We start from the raw sequence: 17,625 nt of genomic DNA on the forward strand, positions 1-17,625 counted from the left end.
CTAGCCCTAAATATTGATGTAGTACTCAGCAAACGCTACACACTTAATATAGGCGGTCTTCAATGGCACATTCATCAGAAATTCTTTAAACATGCATTGAGATAAAATAGTTGACGGTAAAGCTGAATCAGTTATACCTCTTTATCTGCTGCTAACATCCATTGTGATACTCCTTTATTCACATCATTTATTTTCTCCTTTCTGTGACTTAATCTCACTGTGCTATCATGTTCCCTAAACACACTTTTAAAAGTGGCCAGTATTTTGCACTCCTTTCCCACTGCTGGACAATCAGAATAGCTTACCTCATGTCCTTGAACCACATTTTAAACAGATAGCTCCCTTTCTCCCTTCCATTGCATAAGACCTTATTTCTCTTTACACACAACATTGACAGTAGCGTGAATCAATTATGCTTTTTCTTGCGAACCCCCGAGCAGGTTACATTAACTTCTCGAACCGCTTGGCTGTTGTAATATTTTTCTTCAGGTTTGGATTTTGGCCACAGAGCGATCTTTCATGAACATTTTTTGATTGAGCATTAGTCTCAATTTGGCCTCTGACATATCGGTCTATGCAGATTCCAGTTTCACTGTGTATCAGCTGGAAATCCTTAGTACAGCCATATATTTGTCATTAGATTCCTGCTTCCCTTGTTTCTACTAGAAGCTGTGGGCTATTACTTTGAAACGTGGTCCTATTTAAATTGCTATTTCTCTTGATTCACAGCTCCAGTGTACTCCTGCCACTTGCCAAATTCAGCTGATTTTGGCTCAATTTCCAGTAAGTGATTGCATTTCTTTGTCCCTCAGAACCCAGGGAATTAAACGGTACTTCAAATCGCTTTCTATCAATGTCTACCAAGTGATGTTTGAAAGCTCTGTGCTATTGTTTTCGCTTATTTTGTTTTGTCTGCATGGTGGAAAATTGCACTAGGTGGTTGCGCACTCCGCAGCGCTGCCATGGTTAAGCCCCACAGTTTCTCTTTAGCTTTTCATTGCACTTTGTGAAAATAACTCTGACACCAGTTTGCAACTTCCACAAAACTAGTCCCAGTGCTCTTCATTTCTTGGGTCCCCATAGCATTTAATTCAGTAAGCTGTAATTGCATGCTAGTCTTGTTGTACCAGTATAAGTTATCACTCGTCTTTTAGAACATTGGACGTTTTTGTGTCTACGATTTAGCGTGTAAACAAAAAAGGACCACTGAATTTTCTGACCTTGCTTCTAGGTGCAACTGCATACTTTGTATTGTAGGTCAGCCCCAATGTTCGCATGCTGTGATGTGTGTGCCTGACCTCGACTGATCAGCACTTTATTGCTCTGGCTGTCCTCACTCGAGCAGTATGTTAGATATCCACAGCCTTCCTGCCTGTGACGCTCCCCTCTGTTGCACTGCAGGTGTCCTGTCTGCCGCCCGCTGCACTTGATGTACTTTTTCTCGTTCTCTGGAACTGGTTCTTCGGTTGGCCACTTTTCTCCCAACTTTACACAACAGGCTCAAATCCGCTGATATTCATCGCAGAAAGGATGTGGTGATTTATACCTACAAGCAAATCGATTATTCAGAAAGAAATCTTGAACAGTTTTGTGATGGGTGTGTGAAGTAGTTTGCTTTTAATTGTCAAGAGCCTGTCTGAATACTGCCACCAGTTGGGATCCAGGCTGCAACTAATGGCCCCAGCCGGAATCTATAACATACTCATCTTTTAGGAAGTGAGAAGTTCTGGGCTTCCGACGAGCACATCAATGCAAACTCCAAAAGTAAATGGTAACCTGTAAAGCCATACTACCACCACAGAAGAATACAATAATTTGCTCTTGTTCAACAAAACTGTTTGCAGACAAGGGGAAATATGCTCACTAAACTGCAGACTCAATCCCCTCTAGGCAGTAGGATGAATTGTGTGATTTAGAGCTTTCCTCTTTCCTCTGCTCTTGTTCAACAAAACTGCAGACAAGGGGAATTATGCTCACTAAACTGCAGACTCAATCCCCTCTAGGCAGTAGGATGAATTGTGTGATTTAGAGCTTTCCTCTTCCGCTAATAGCCCACTAACGAGTATCAGCCGTTCGACGCAAAACTAAATACTGTGTTACGTCTCCATTGAATTGTGCTGCACCAAAGTCCATACCAGGGAACCAGATCACTGACTGGGTAGGAAAGACAGAGTGAAGAATGTAAGGAATGCACCCTTATTTCCACCCCTGCACCAGACCCTTTTTCGGCATGGAGGCTACAAGGCCTACCATGGGGCTCCCATGTAACCCCTGCGACATAACCTCTCTGTTATCTGGCTCATGGTCCAGCCAGATTCCATACACCACCCCTTTAGAAGGGGGAGAAGACTAAGAGGCAAAATGCCACACCCAGGATCGTCGCCGTATGTGGCTGGTTTGTGTCGCAGTTGAAGATAAAACTTGTAGAAAGAAAACATAATTTTGAACCTCGAGCAGTGATTGGCTGTCCGCACGGGCATGGGGCTTCCCTTAATATTGTGATCTCTCTAGTTGTTTGACTGGTCGACTTAATGACCTGTCCGTTTTTTTGCATATAAAACCATCAGGTGCTCTGCTCCATCTTTCACTGATGATACTTTTAGATTGCAGTCAGTCGCAGAGTGTGCACAGTAATTGTGAGTTTTCATGTTTAACTTGTAGGCTATATTTTTCAAATGTACCGCCTCTAAGTTGTGCTCTTTTATCTAGTAAGCTTTCTGTTCCTCTCCTTAATTCTTCACTCTGCTATTCCTTTCCCCCAGCCTTCGCGCCCTCAGGCAAATGAGTAGTGTGACTTAACTATTTGTCAGTGCCCCCTATATTTATTCTTACTTTGCTCGTTGCGTCTACCTTTCAGTTGTTCCTTTGTGACTTACAGGATTGAAGTGGCAATGTCTTAAGCCATGCCCATTCATGTTTCTCGGTCATGTGTTGTGCTCCTCCATCCTCGTTCCCTATCACCCATTGATTGCTGCCACTATGGGCCCGTCTGGCGATGATGATACACTTGCCCTCACTGAGAGCGAATGTTCGATAATGAGAAACCTACCATGTACTCAATGACCCTGAGCTGGACAGGGGCCCGTACAACATATTGCAGGTATACCTAGAAGCTACTATAGGTGTATTTGCAAGTAGAGCTTCCTGAGTGGGGCAAAAGGAGAGACGTTTGTGCTCTTCTCCTCTTTCAGTCTGTTCAGATTTGCTTTAGTTTCCAGCGCCAGTGAGGTAGGGATTTGCAAGGGTGATGAGTATTTACTGTTTCTTTCAACTCATCTACTAAATGGTGCCTAAAATACTGTCTTCTCATTTAGGAATGATGGCCCAAAGAAGGCTGCTGTTGTCTTAGCTACTTTTCCGAAAGGTAAGCAACCTTTTCAAGCTGGCCATTTATATTTTGTTGCTTAAATGTATTTTATTGTGCAATGTGGTGTGCTTCTCACATAGCTTTCTTAAGGCTTGGATCTCCATGCTTTGGAAACTATATGTGTGCCATAGCTTAACTCTTTATTTTGGGGGAACTTTTCTGGTCAGTATTTTGTTGGATATGCTCCGTATTTGAAAGACTGATTTGTCTATACTGCTTTTAGGAAGCACAGGTTCACTGTCTGATCGAAAAAGGTGGACTACGCTCCTGTACATGTGGTGTAAAGGCTAGCGTCAGTCTGAGTAAAGATGAGGCAATCCCGAAGCTGACTTCATGAGGAGAATTCATACAGATCTGACTCCTGAAATCTGTTTGGCTTTGCACACATGGCTATTGCTTACCGATTGCAACTAAGTGGAGTTCTCATAAAGATCAGATATGGTGGTTCTTGTGACTAGGGCAGTGATTAGACCTAAAGTGTGCTTTTAAAGGTTGACGCACTTTATGCAGCAACAATTGCTACAGCGTTCCGTTTGTATTGACCACATGTAGAAGCTTATTGATTATCAAATGGCTCTTGTTGTTTCATTTGCCAAGCTCGTATACTGTGGTGGTTAACCCAAACATTTGTCCCAAATCTCAAATCATAGACATTAATTCCTAAGAACAATTCCGTTGATCTTTGTCAGACGTACAAGATGCGTCAGTTAATGCTATCACCAAACCACCAAATCTAATGGCCAAAATGCCCCTAGTAAGACCTCAAGAACTTGCAGTTCTGTCTTGTCACAGTCATACTACTATCTTTCAGCACCCCATCTATTGTATTCCTCTGCCCTTTTGGCATGAATTCAGTTATGGTCCTGAAAGCTTTTACTGGGTGCAGATTTTAAATTGGCTGCAGTATTAACTTTTGAAAAATAGTAATCTCGAATTTGACTCAGAATGATATATGCAAATATTTATAAGCACCAAATGGTGTAACCAAGGTAGTCAAGTTTTGAGAATTGGCGTCAAGTGTCTCTGAATGATGTGCTGCATTAATACGTGTATTGTTGTAACATACCTGGCATCACTCATCGTGTCTAACATTTCTGGTATTTTGGAAAGTGGATGATGATAAGTACACTTTCTCCAGCATTGGATCTTTCATAGATTCACATGCTTGAATCATCCCCGTCGTCGAGGTGGGAGCCCCACGGTAAATTTAAATATATAAAAAGCAGTAAGTCAGTAAAAATAAAACCAGTAGGCCCAAGTAGGCCTCATAAGGTATTTTACAGTCTATCCACTTTGTTTTGTGAAAAGACCCAAACTTGAGTATCAACCAATCAGGATTCAGCCCCTCCCAAACACTCCCAACAGAGGCTGAATTCCCTCAGATTTTCTACCGCACGTCGTGTGAAGGGAGTCTCCCTGAGCTCTGCTCAGTTTTTTTCCTATTTTCTGACTGAAGATTGTTTTTTCTCTCAGGAAACTAGTTACAACTTTACTATGTCTGAAAAGGCAAAGAAGGGTCTGTTCAGAGACTGTGACAACTGTGGGAAGAAGAGACTACATATTGATGACCCCCACAAGAAGTGTATTTACTGCCTTCATCCAGACCATAAGGTGAGAGACTGCAAAATCTGTCGCACCTTTAGTCAAAAAACCCTCAAAGACCGAGAGGGTAGACTTCTCTTATGGCTGCAAAAACAGAAAGCCTTAGAGCATCCTTCATCAGACAGCGAAGAGTCACCACAAACTTCTCGCCCTCAGAAAAGAACAGGTGAGAGAGATAGAGGTGCGAATGAACCACCAACAAAAATGCACAAAAAGACTAAACAAGTCTTAACTGAAGAGGCAGTTAAACATGGACCAAAAAAGGTTCATTCAGAACCTACTACGCCGTTACACCGGAAAAGCACCTCAAAGAAACCATCCCTGTCTCTGTCACCACAAAAAGAGTCAGAAAAACTCTTTTTGGTGAAAAAACAACCGTCGACGACCGCCCCGTCGACGACAGTGTCGACGGTAACAGCGACCACGGTATCGTCGACGTTCACAACACCATCCTCACCGATGATTATGACGTCGTCGCCTTTGTCATCGACGACGATTATTACTGCAAAAATCTTCAAAAGAGCTTCGTCGGCAACCACATCGTCGACAGCGGAGGCCTCCTGGGTTCACAAATCATCCAGGGCACTCCCATCTACGCAAACTACGTCGGCGAAGTGACCGTCGTCGCTAAAATACCCGTCGACGAAGGGACCGTCGACTAAGGAAAAGACGCAGTCATGGACGGAAGCGTCGACGAGAGACCCGTCGACGAGAGACCCGTCGACGACAGTACAGTTGACGACAGTACCGTCGACGAGGGAGCCGTCGACGAGGGAGCCGTCGACGAGGGAACCGTCGACGAGGGAACCGTCGACGATGGATCCTACGATCACCACAGCATTAACAGTTTACAAACCTTTGGACATTTCACCAGCTCATTCCTCATACCATCATGAGGACTCCACCAGATTCTTACCCCTTTCCCTTATTAATATAGGGGACAAGCCATCTGACATTTTGCCGATGCATACATCACCAAGTAAGGTGCTGCCATACCCACCGCAACATCTTTTAGACGATGAGGATGATGACGTTCAAGGCATGTTCGGGGCAGCTAGTAGCCCGTCCCAACTAAATGTCAAATGTCAAGAGTTTGATGAAGAAGAGGATCAACATTACCAGCATAGTTATGCTTCAACATCTTATCCACAGGCAAACCAACCATCGCCTCTAGCTATGCCTAGCATATTAGTGACAGATTTACAACATATGTTGAAGGACTACTATAAAAGGTTCCCACCGTCAACTCAGTCCACGCCACCTAGACCTCAGAGTTACCAGCAAGCTCAAACTACTAATGTTTCCGAAACGCCACAGGCTAGTAGACCTGTAACTAGCCAAGCTCCGGAAGCTTACCTCTCGTCGGACGACGAAAGGGAAGAGGGCGAGCTAGCAGATTCAGCGGCTAGTGAATGGGACGACTATCTCGTTCCCACACCATCTCCACCTCCAGCAGCTCCAGTGGATTCTCCTCCAGAAGACATAGGAGGTTTCCATAATATCATAGAGAGAGCGGCGAAACGTTTTGGTCTGGAAATTGTTTCCCATGAAACTGAGTGTTTTTTGTATGACTTTAAAGAGCCATCAAAGAGATCTGTAAGAGCCATACCTATTGTGGATTTCTTGTGGCAGGAGGGTTTGAAGGCTATGAAAAACCCGGCAACAGTGCCTTCACAAATGCCAAGGCTAGAGAAAAAATACAAGGCCCCAGATGATTCTCCGGCCTGTTTAGTCTCACAACCGAAACCTGACTCGGTTATATCACAGGCGGCTCAACGACGATCCAAAAACCCCTCTACACCTATTGCGTCTCCCCCAGACAAAGAGGGAAGGAGACTAGACAATATCGGTAAGAAATTCTCCTCGGTTGCTGCAGTAACGGTCAAGGCGGCAAATTCCCTCGCCATCCTGGGAAGGTACGATCGGCAGATGTGGGCAGACATGTCCGTTTTTGTAGATTCACTGCCAGAAGATATCAAGGTGGAAGCTAAAAAGGTCTTGCAGGAGGGAGAAAGGGTTTCCGCAGAGATAATAGACAGTGCAATAGATATTTCCCTCACTGGCTTTCGACAATTAGCTGGAGCAGCAGTCCTGCGCAGACAAGGGTGGCTTAAAGCTACTTCATTCAGACCAGAAGTCCAGACTCGTGTTCTCGACATGCCCTTCGATGGAGAGAGTTTGTTTGGCAAACATGTCGATGATATGCTGCAGGCTATCAAGACGGATACCGATACGGCAAAATCCCTAGGTACCCTGCAATATAAAAAACTACCTTTTCGTGGAGCAAGGGGTAGAGGTAATTACTCATTTCGAGGTGGATACCAACAATACAGGTCACAATATACATCTTCCTCCACAGGACCAGGACATCAGCACCATCAACAACAGCAGCATTATCGATTACCACCAGCCGCAGCTTACAAACATCCGGCTAGAGGAAGAGGAGCTGCCCGAGCAAGAGATAGAGGCAGAAAGCAATGACCAGCGGATAATCTCAACACCTCCCCAATCAATATTGAAGGTCGGAGGTCGCATCAATTCTTATTTCCCCAAGTGGAAGGCTATAACATCGGACAGATGGGTACTAGATGTGGTGACCAGAGGTCATACTCTGGAATTCATCCAAACACCACCGAGTGTCCCTCCATCGGGTACACCGCCTCTGAGGTTGAGCCAACTTCTCAGGGAAGTAAGGATAATGCTAACAAAAGGAGCAATAGAACCAGTCCCTTTATCTCAAAGGAACAAGGGATTCTATTCCCGGTTTTTCCTTCTCAAGAAACCCTCAGGAGACTGGCGCCCCATCCTGGACTTGAGAGCACTAAACAAGTTTCTAAAGAAACAATCGTTCAGGATGGTAACGTTGCAGGATGTCCTGCGTCTCTTAAACACGGGCGATTGGATGGCATCCCTAGACCTCCAGGATGCTTATTTTCATATCCCCATATATCGCAACCATCGCAAATTTTTAAGGTTCAGGGTAGGAAGTATGCACCTCCAATTCCGGGTTCTACCATTCGGTCTCAAATCAGCCCCCAGAATCTTCACAAAAATGCTAGCTCCAGTAGCAGCACATCTTCGCCAGGCAGGTATCCAGGTCTTCCCTTACCTGGACGACTGGCTTATAAAGGCACCCTCAAAATACCAAGTAACAAATCATATTTCCTATTGCCTTCATTTGTTACACAGCCTGGGGTTTGTAGTCAACTACCAGAAATCTCAGTGTAAAGAAATGGCTCCCTGTTGCAGTTACCCCCCACTTTTTGCCTGATACTGATGCTGACTTGACTGAGAAGTGTGCTGGGACCCTGCTAACCAGGCCCCAGCACCAGTGTTCCTTCACCTAAAATGTACCATTGTATCCACAATTGGCACACCCTGGCATTCAGATAAGTCCCTTGTAACTGGTACTTCTAGTACCAAGGGCCCTGATGCCAAGAAAGGTCTCTAAGGGCTGCAGCATGTCTTATGCCACCCTAGAGACCCCTCACTCAGCACAGACACACTGCTTACAAGCCTGTGTGTGCTAGTGAGAACAAAATGAGTAAGTCGACATGGCACTCCCCTCAGGGTGCCATGCCAGCCTCTCACTGCCTATGCAGTATAGGTAAGACACCCCTCTAGCAGGCCTTACAGCCCTAAGGCAGGGTGCACTATACCATAGGTGAGGGTACCAGTGCATGAGCATGGTACCCCTACAGTGTCTAAACAAAACCTTAGACATTGTAAGTGCAGGGTAGCCATAAGAGTATATGGTCTGGGAGTCTGTCAAACACGAACTCCACAGCACCATAATGGCTACACTGAAAACTGGGAAGTTTGGTATCAAACTTCTCAGCACAATAAATGCACACTGATGCCAGTGTACATTTTATTGCAAAATACACCCCAGAGGGCACCTTAGAGGTGCCCCCTGAAACTTAACCGACTATCTGTGTAGGCTGACTAGTTCCAGCAGCCTGCCACACTAGAGACATGTTGCTGGCCCCATGGGGAGAGTGCCTTTGTCACTCTGAGGCCAGTAACAAAGCCTGCACTGGGTGGAGATGCTAACACCTCCCCCAGGCAGGAGCTGTAACACCTGGCGGTGAGCCTCAAAGGCTCACCCCTTTGTCACAGCCCAGCAGGGCACTCCAGCTTAGTGGAGTTGCCCGCCCCCTCCGGCCACGGCCCCCACTTTTGGCGGCAAGGCTGGAGGGAACAAAGAAAGCAACAAGGAGGAGTCACTGGCCAGTCAGGACAGCCCCTAAGGTGTCCTGAGCTGAAGTGACTCTAACTTTTAGAAATCCTCCATCTTGCAGATGGAGGATTCCCCCAATAGGGTTAGGATTGTGACCCCCTCCCCTTGGGAGGAGGCACAAAGAGGGTGTACCCACCCTCAGGGCTAGTAGCCATTGGCTACTAACCCCCCAGACCTAAACACGCCCTTAAATTTTGTATTTAAGGGCTACCCTGAACCCTAGAAAATTAGATTCCTGCAACTACAAGAAGAAGGACTGCCCAGCTGAAAACCCCTGCAGCGGAAGACCAGAAGACGACAACTGCCTTGGCTCCAGAAACTCACCGGCCTGTCTCCTGCCTTCCAAAGATCCTGCTCCAGCGACGCCTTCCAAAGGGACCAGCGACCTCGACATCCTCTGAGGACTGCCCCTGCTTCGAAAAGACAAGAAACTCCCGAGGACAGCGGACCTGCTCCAAGAAAAGCTGCAACTTTGTTTCCAGCAGCTTTAAAGAACCCTGCAAGCTCCCCGCAAGAAGCGTGAGACTTGCAACACTGCACCCGGCGACCCCGACTCGGCTGGTGGCGATCCAACACCTCAGGAGGGACCCCAGGACTACTCTAAGACTGTGAGTACAAAAACCTGTCCCCCCTGAGCCCCCACAGCGCCGCCTGCAGAGGGAATCCCGAGGCTTCCCCTGACCGCGACTCTTTGAAACCAAAGTCCCGACACCTGGGAGAGACCCTGCACCCGCAGCCCCCAGGACCTGAAGGACCGGACTTTCACTGGAGGAGTGACCCCCAGGAGTCCCTCTCCCTTGCCCAAGTGGAGGTTTCCCCGAGGAACCCCCCCCTTGCCTGCCTGCAGCGCTGAAGAGATCCCTAGATCTCCCATTGACTTCCATTACAAACCCGACGCTTGTTTCTACACTGCACCCGGCCGCCCCCGCGCTGCTGAGGGTGAAATTTCTGTGTGGACTTGTGTCCCCCCCGGTGCCCTACAAAACCCCCCTGGTCTGCCCTCCGAAGACGCGGGTACCCACCTGCAAGCAGACCGGAACCGGGGCACCCCCTTCTCTCCATTCTAGCCTATGTGTTTTGGGCACCACTTTGAACTCTGCACCTGACCGGCCCTGAGCTGCTGGTGTGGTGACTTTGGGGTTGCTCTGAACCCCCAACGGTGGGCTACCTTGGACCAAGAACTAAGCCCTGTAAGTGCCTAACTTACCTGGTAAAACTAACAAATACTTACCTCCCCTAGGAACTGTGAAAATTGCACTAAGTGTCCACTTTTAAAACAGCTATTTGTGAATAACTTGAAAAGTATACATGCAATTTTGATGATTTGAAGTTCCTAAAGTACTTACCTGCAATACCTTTCGAATGAGATATTACATGTAGAATTTGAACCTGTGGTTCTTAAAATAAACTAAGAAAAGATATTTTTCTATATAAAAACCTATTGGCTGGATTTGTCTCTGAGTGTGTGTACCTCATTTATTGTCTATGTGTATGTACAACAAATGCTTAACACTACTCCTTGGATAAGCCTACTGCTCGACCACACTACCACAAAATAGAGCATTAGTATTATCTATTTTTACCACTATTTTACCTCTAAGGGGAACCCTTGGACTCTGTGCATGCTATTCCTTACTTTGAAATAGCACATACAGAGCCAACTTCCTACATTGGTGGATCAGCGGTGGGGTACAAGACTTTGCATTTGCTGGACTACTCAGCCAATACCTGATCACACGACAAATTCCAAAATTGTCATTAGAAATTGATTTTTGCAATTTGAAAAGTTTTCTAAATTCTTAAAAGACCTGCTAGGGCCTTGTGTTAGATCCTGTTTAGCATTTCTTTTAGAGTTTAAAAGTTTGGTAAAAGTTTGAATTAGAACCTAGAACTAGTTGTAGATTCTTAAAAAATATTCCAACTTTTAGAAGCAAAATGTCTAGCACAGATGTGACTGTGGTGGAACTCGACACCACACCTTACCTCCATCTTAAGATGAGGGAGCTAAGGTCACTCTGTAAAATAAAGAAAATAACAATGGGCCCCAAACCTACCAAAATACAGCTCCAGGAGCTTTTGGCAGAGTTTGAAAAGGCCAACCCCTCTGAGGGTGGCAACTCAGAGGAAGAGGATAGTGACTTGGAGGAAAATTCCCCCCTACCAGTCCTATCTAGGGAGAACAGGGTCCCTCAAACCCTGACTCCAAAAATAATAGTCAGAGATGCTGGTTCCCTCACAGGAGAGACCAACCCCTCTGAAATCACTGAGGATAACTCCAGTGAAGATGACCCCCTGTTAGCCAGGATGGTCAAAAGATTGGCTTTGGAAAAGCAGCTCCTAGCCATAGAAAGGGAAAGAAAAGAGATGGGCCTAGGTCCCATCGATGGTGGCAGCAACTTAAATAGGGTCAGAGATTCTCCTGACATCCTAAAAATCCCCAAAGGGATTGTAACAAAATATGAAGATGGTGATGACATCACCAAATGGTTCACAGCTTTTGAGAGGGCTTGTGTAACCAGAAAAGTAAACAGATCTCACTGGGGTGCTCTCCTTTGGGAAATGTTCACTGGAAAGTGTAGGGATAGACTCCTCACACTCTCTGGAAAAGATGCAGAATCTTATGACCTCATGAAGGGTACCCTGATTGAGGGCTTTGGATTCTCCACTGAGGAGTATAGAATTAGATTCAGGGGGGCTCAAAAATCCTCGAGCCAGACCTGGGTTGATTTTGTAGACTACTCAGTAAAAACACTAGATGGTTGGTTAACTGGAAATGAAGTGTGTGACTATGTTGGGCTTTATAATTTGTTTATGAAAGAACACATTTTAAGTAACTGCTTCAATGATAAGTTGCATCAGTATCTGGTAGACCTAGGTCCAATTTCTCCCCAAGAATTGGGAAAGAAGGCAGACCACTGGGTCAAGACTAGGGTAACCAAAACTTCCACTGGGGGTGACCAAAAGAAAGGGGTTACAAAAACTCCCCAGGAGAAAGTGGGTGACACTAGAAACAAAGAAAAAGAGTCCTCTGTAGGCCCCCAAAAACCAGAACAGGTGGGTGGGCCCCAAGACACAACCCAAAACAAAGGTGGGTACCAGGGTAAGAACTGGGATGCCACTAAGGCATGGTGCCACAACTGTAAACAGTTTGGGCACCACACCAAGGACACTTCTTGTCCCAAAAACAAACCCCAGAACAAAATTCCAGGGGTAACCAGTGTAGCCATGGGAGATGACTCCTCAGATGAGGAGGTCTTCATAGCCTTCAACTGGAAACAGGGCCCAACAGGTGAGTTGGAGATTCCAGAGGGAAGTAGACACTTCCACCACCTACTGGTGAATGGAATCCCAACCACTGCCCTGAGAGACACTTGTGCCAGTCACACTATTGTGCATGACAGGCTGGTGCTCTCAAACCAGTACATCTCAGGTGAGACTGCCAGGGTAAGAGTTAGCCTAGACAGGGTCACTAAGAGGCCTGTGGCTTTAGTGCCCATAGAAGTGGGTGGCACTCTTAGCTGGAGAAGGGTAGTAGTCAGTACAGACCTCCCCCTTGATTGTCTCCTTGGAAATGACTACCCAGAGGTTAGTCAGAGCCCAAGAGAGAAACTGGTCCAGTGCCAGTCCTCTCCCAAGGATTCTGGAAGTCCTGCCTCTGCAGTAAATGCAAGCAGGCCCCAGAAGAAGAAGAAAAGAAAACAGAGTAGGAAGGGTGGACAACCTTTAGCCAAGGTTACAGCAAGCCAAGGAGATTCTGCTCCAGTAGGGGAGAACTCCAAAAATGGCCCTGATAAAGTCCAACCTGACCCACAAGAAGTCCTGGCTAGTCAGGCAACTGTTAAACCTGAGTGGGTGGCTCCTCAGCTAACAGAAGAAAGAGTGGAAGAAGGGTGTTTACTACAAGATGTGGTAACCCCCCACTCTAATACAGCAGACAGGCAACCTGAACCCAAAGAAGCCTGTAACTTAGCCCCTTCCCTTTTAGGTGAAGCGCTAAAGGTGTGGTTCTGGGCACTGACAGCTGTCAGTGGCCTCTGCTGGGTGTTAGCCTTTATGGCTGCACTATCCTTAGCATGGTGGTCTGACCCCATGCCAAATAGCAAGTTAGGCCCCCTGACCCTATTGGTCATGGTGGGGTTACTCCAGCTCTGGGTAACCTCTCTGGGTAAGCTAGGGGTAACCCTGGACAAGATAAGGTTAGCAGAGGTGGATACCTCTAAGACCAAAATAGAAAGAATGGGTGGAGACATTGAAGAGGCAGACAAGAGGCAATTCAGACTAGGTCCTATCACTGTGGAAGTAGGTCAGTTCCCCAAAGGGAATGACCTGAACAGAAGGATGTAAGGCAGAGTAGGCCCTGCAACTAACCAGCCTATTTCTCCTACTCTTCCTCGCCTGACAGACTAGGAAGACTCTCCCTGCTTGGGCTGAGTCTCCTGGCCTGTGGGCTGGGGGGGGCTTGTGTAAAGAAATGGCTCCCTGTTGCAGTTACCCCCCACTTTTTGCCTGATACTGATGCTGACTTGACTGAGAAGTGTGCTGGGACCCTGCTAACCAGGCCCCAGCACCAGTGTTCCTTCACCTAAAATGTACCATTGTATCCACAATTGGCACACCCTGGCATTCAGATAAGTCCCTTGTAACTGGTACTTCTAGTACCAAGGGCCCTGATGCCAAGAAAGGTCTCTAAGGGCTGCAGCATGTCTTATGCCACCCTAGAGACCCCTCACTCAGCACAGACACACTGCTTACAAGCCTGTGTGTGCTAGTGAGAACAAAATGAGTAAGTCGACATGGCACTCCCCTCAGGGTGCCATGCCAGCCTCTCACTGCCTATGCAGTATAGGTAAGACACCCCTCTAGCAGGCCTTACAGCCCTAAGGCAGGGTGCACTATACCATAGGTGAGGGTACCAGTGCATGAGCATGGTACCCCTACAGTGTCTAAACAAAACCTTAGACATTGTAAGTGCAGGGTAGCCATAAGAGTATATGGTCTGGGAGTCTGTCAAACACGAACTCCACAGCACCATAATGGCTACACTGAAAACTGGGAAGTTTGGTATCAAACTTCTCAGCACAATAAATGCACACTGATGCCAGTGTACATTTTATTGCAAAATACACCCCAGAGGGCACCTTAGAGGTGCCCCCTGAAACTTAACCGACTATCTGTGTAGGCTGACTAGTTCCAGCAGCCTGCCACACTAGAGACATGTTGCTGGCCCCATGGGGAGAGTGCCTTTGTCACTCTGAGGCCAGTAACAAAGCCTGCACTGGGTGGAGATGCTAACACCTCCCCCAGGCAGGAGCTGTAACACCTGGCGGTGAGCCTCAAAGGCTCACCCCTTTGTCACAGCCCAGCAGGGCACTCCAGCTTAGTGGAGTTGCCCGCCCCCTCCGGCCACGGCCCCCACTTTTGGCGGCAAGGCTGGAGGGAACAAAGAAAGCAACAAGGAGGAGTCACTGGCCAGTCAGGACAGCCCCTAAGGTGTCCTGAGCTGAAGTGACTCTAACTTTTAGAAATCCTCCATCTTGCAGATGGAGGATTCCCCCAATAGGGTTAGGATTGTGACCCCCTCCCCTTGGGAGGAGGCACAAAGAGGGTGTACCCACCCTCAGGGCTAGTAGCCATTGGCTACTAACCCCCCAGACCTAAACACGCCCTTAAATTTTGTATTTAAGGGCTACCCTGAACCCTAGAAAATTAGATTCCTGCAACTACAAGAAGAAGGACTGCCCAGCTGAAAACCCCTGCAGCGGAAGACCAGAAGACGACAACTGCCTTGGCTCCAGAAACTCACCGGCCTGTCTCCTGCCTTCCAAAGATCCTGCTCCAGCGACGCCTTCCAAAGGGACCAGCGACCTCGACATCCTCTGAGGACTGCCCCTGCTTCGAAAAGACAAGAAACTCCCGAGGACAGCGGACCTGCTCCAAGAAAAGCTGCAACTTTGTTTCCAGCAGCTTTAAAGAACCCTGCAAGCTCCCCGCAAGAAGCGTGAGACTTGCAACACTGCACCCGGCGACCCCGACTCGGCTGGTGGCGATCCAACACCTCAGGAGGGACCCCAGGACTACTCTAAGACTGTGAGTACAAAAACCTGTCCCCCCTGAGCCCCCACAGCGCCGCCTGCAGAGGGAATCCCGAGGCTTCCCCTGACCGCGACTCTTTGAAACCAAAGTCCCGACACCTGGGAGAGACCCTGCACCCGCAGCCCCCAGGACCTGAAGGACCGGACTTTCACTGGAGGAGTGACCCCCAGGAGTCCCTCTCCCTTGCCCAAGTGGAGGTTTCCCCGAGGAACCCCCCCCTTGCCTGCCTGCAGCGCTGAAGAGATCCCTAGATCTCCCATTGACTTCCATTACAAACCCGACGCTTGTTTCTACACTGCACCCGGCCGCCCCCGCGCTGCTGAGGGTGAAATTTCTGTGTGGACTTGTGTCCCCCCCGGTGCCCTACAAAACCCCCCTGGTCTGCCCTCCGAAGACGCGGGTACCCACCTGCAAGCAGACCGGAACCGGGGCACCCCCTTCTCTCCATTCTAGCCTATGTGTTTTGGGCACCACTTTGAACTCTGCACCTGACCGGCCCTGAGCTGCTGGTGTGGTGACTTTGGGGTTGCTCTGAACCCCCAACGGTGGGCTACCTTGGACCAAGAACTAAGCCCTGTAAGTGCCTAACTTACCTGGTAAAACTAACAAATACTTACCTCCCCTAGGAACTGTGAAAATTGCACTAAGTGTCCACTTTTAAAACAGCTATTTGTGAATAACTTGAAAAGTATACATGCAATTTTGATGATTTGAAGTTCCTAAAGTACTTACCTGCAATACCTTTCGAATGAGATATTACATGTAGAATTTGAACCTGTGGTTCTTAAAATAAACTAAGAAAAGATATTTTTCTATATAAAAACCTATTGGCTGGATTTGTCTCTGAGTGTGTGTACCTCATTTATTGTCTATGTGTATGTACAACAAATGCTTAACACTACTCCTTGGATAAGCCTACTGCTCGACCACACTACCACAAAATAGAGCATTAGTATTATCTATTTTTACCACTATTTTACCTCTAAGGGGAACCCTTGGACTCTGTGCATGCTATTCCTTACTTTGAAATAGCACATACAGAGCCAACTTCCTACACTCAGATATACCCCAAACAAGAATTGAGTTTCTTGGGAGCAATTTTGGACACAGTACGCAGCAAAGCGTACCCATCACACGAGAGGAAACAAAAGTTGACCTCGTTGGCAAACAACCTATCCAGAAAAAAGTTCGTTTCAGTCCGCATCTACAAATCATTGCTCGGAATGATATCATCGTGCATTCCGCTAGTCCCAGATTGCAGGCTCCATATGCGACCCCTACAAGAGCAATTGGACATACAATGGACACAGGTCCTCGGCTCCTTCGAAGACAAGATTCGCATAACGCCTCTAATGAAGAACACTATGAGGTGGTGGGCGACTCCAACCAATTTCTCAAAAGGGCTGTCTTTTCTTCTTCAAACACCAAGTTACATAGTAACAACGGATGCCTCTCTCGAAGGATGGGGTGCACATTGCCAGGACCTGCAAATCAGCGGAATCTGGAATCAGCAAGAGAGCCAGCTCCACATCAATTATCTAGAACTCAAAGCAATACACTTAGCTCTAAAAGCTTTCTTGCCAAAGATACAATGTTCAAGCGTCTTAATCCGGACGGACAACATGACCAGCATGTTTTATCTAAACAAGCAAGGAGGCACAAGGTCCCTACAACTCTCGCAGCTAGCCCAACAAATTTGGACATGGGCCATCAAACACAATATTTCACTAAAAGCGGAGCATGTGCCAGGACAGATCAATGTTCTAGCAGACACCTTGAGCAGGACAGTAATTCCTTATCACGAGTGGGAGCTAGACCAGAAAACTCTCAATGGCCTGTTTCTATTATGGGGCAAACCAAACTTAGACCTATTTGCCACTCTCGAGAACAAGAAATGCCAGTTCTACGCAAGTTGGCTTCCCCAAAAAGATTCGTGGGGGAATGCGTTTTCGATGAGATGGTCAGGAGTTTATGCCTACGCTTTTCCTCCGATCCCGCTCATTCCGAGAGTCATCAGAAAAATGAAGACGGAGGGGTGTCGACTTCTACTCATAGCTCCCAGATGGCCCAGACAAATATGGTATACGGAGCTCCTCATGCTCTCCGAACGACCACATCTACCACTCAGACAGAGTCCGACTCTTTTAACGATGCACCAGGGACAAGTCACACACCCACATCCGTCGTCTCTTCATTTGTCGGCTTGGCTCCTGAACACAATGAATACTTAAATCTCAAAATCTCCCCAGAGTGTAGAGACATCTTAGCAAAAGCTAGAGCTGACACTACCAACAAAACCTATAGACTTAAATGGAAACGGTTT

The 17,625-nt window shown here is 47.2% G+C and overlaps 1 long non-coding RNA gene and 2 other non-coding genes across 3 annotated transcripts in view; all 3 read left to right on the forward strand.

Moving 5' to 3' along the window:
- The window catches only part of LOC138296449 (uncharacterized), an 83,514-nt gene that overhangs the window by 52,195 nt on the left and 13,694 nt on the right, over positions 1-17,625 (forward strand). The window contains exons 5-6 of the long non-coding RNA XR_011203831.1: positions 730-783; positions 3,315-3,364. This is a non-coding gene — a long non-coding RNA (uncharacterized lncRNA). The remainder of the gene's footprint in view (positions 1-729; positions 784-3,314; positions 3,365-17,625) is intronic.
- Positions 2,989-3,075, forward strand: LOC138297941 (small nucleolar RNA SNORD103/SNORD85). The gene has a single exon (XR_011204480.1). It is a non-coding gene; the product is annotated as a small nucleolar RNA SNORD103/SNORD85 (small nucleolar RNA).
- On the forward strand, positions 3,668-3,735 carry LOC138297962 (small nucleolar RNA SNORD50). The gene has a single exon (XR_011204500.1). It is a non-coding gene; the product is annotated as a small nucleolar RNA SNORD50 (small nucleolar RNA).

This window comes from Pleurodeles waltl, chromosome 5, assembly GCF_031143425.1.
Source record: "Pleurodeles waltl isolate 20211129_DDA chromosome 5, aPleWal1.hap1.20221129, whole genome shotgun sequence".
Classification (NCBI taxonomy): Eukaryota; Metazoa; Chordata; class Amphibia; order Caudata; family Salamandridae; genus Pleurodeles; species Pleurodeles waltl.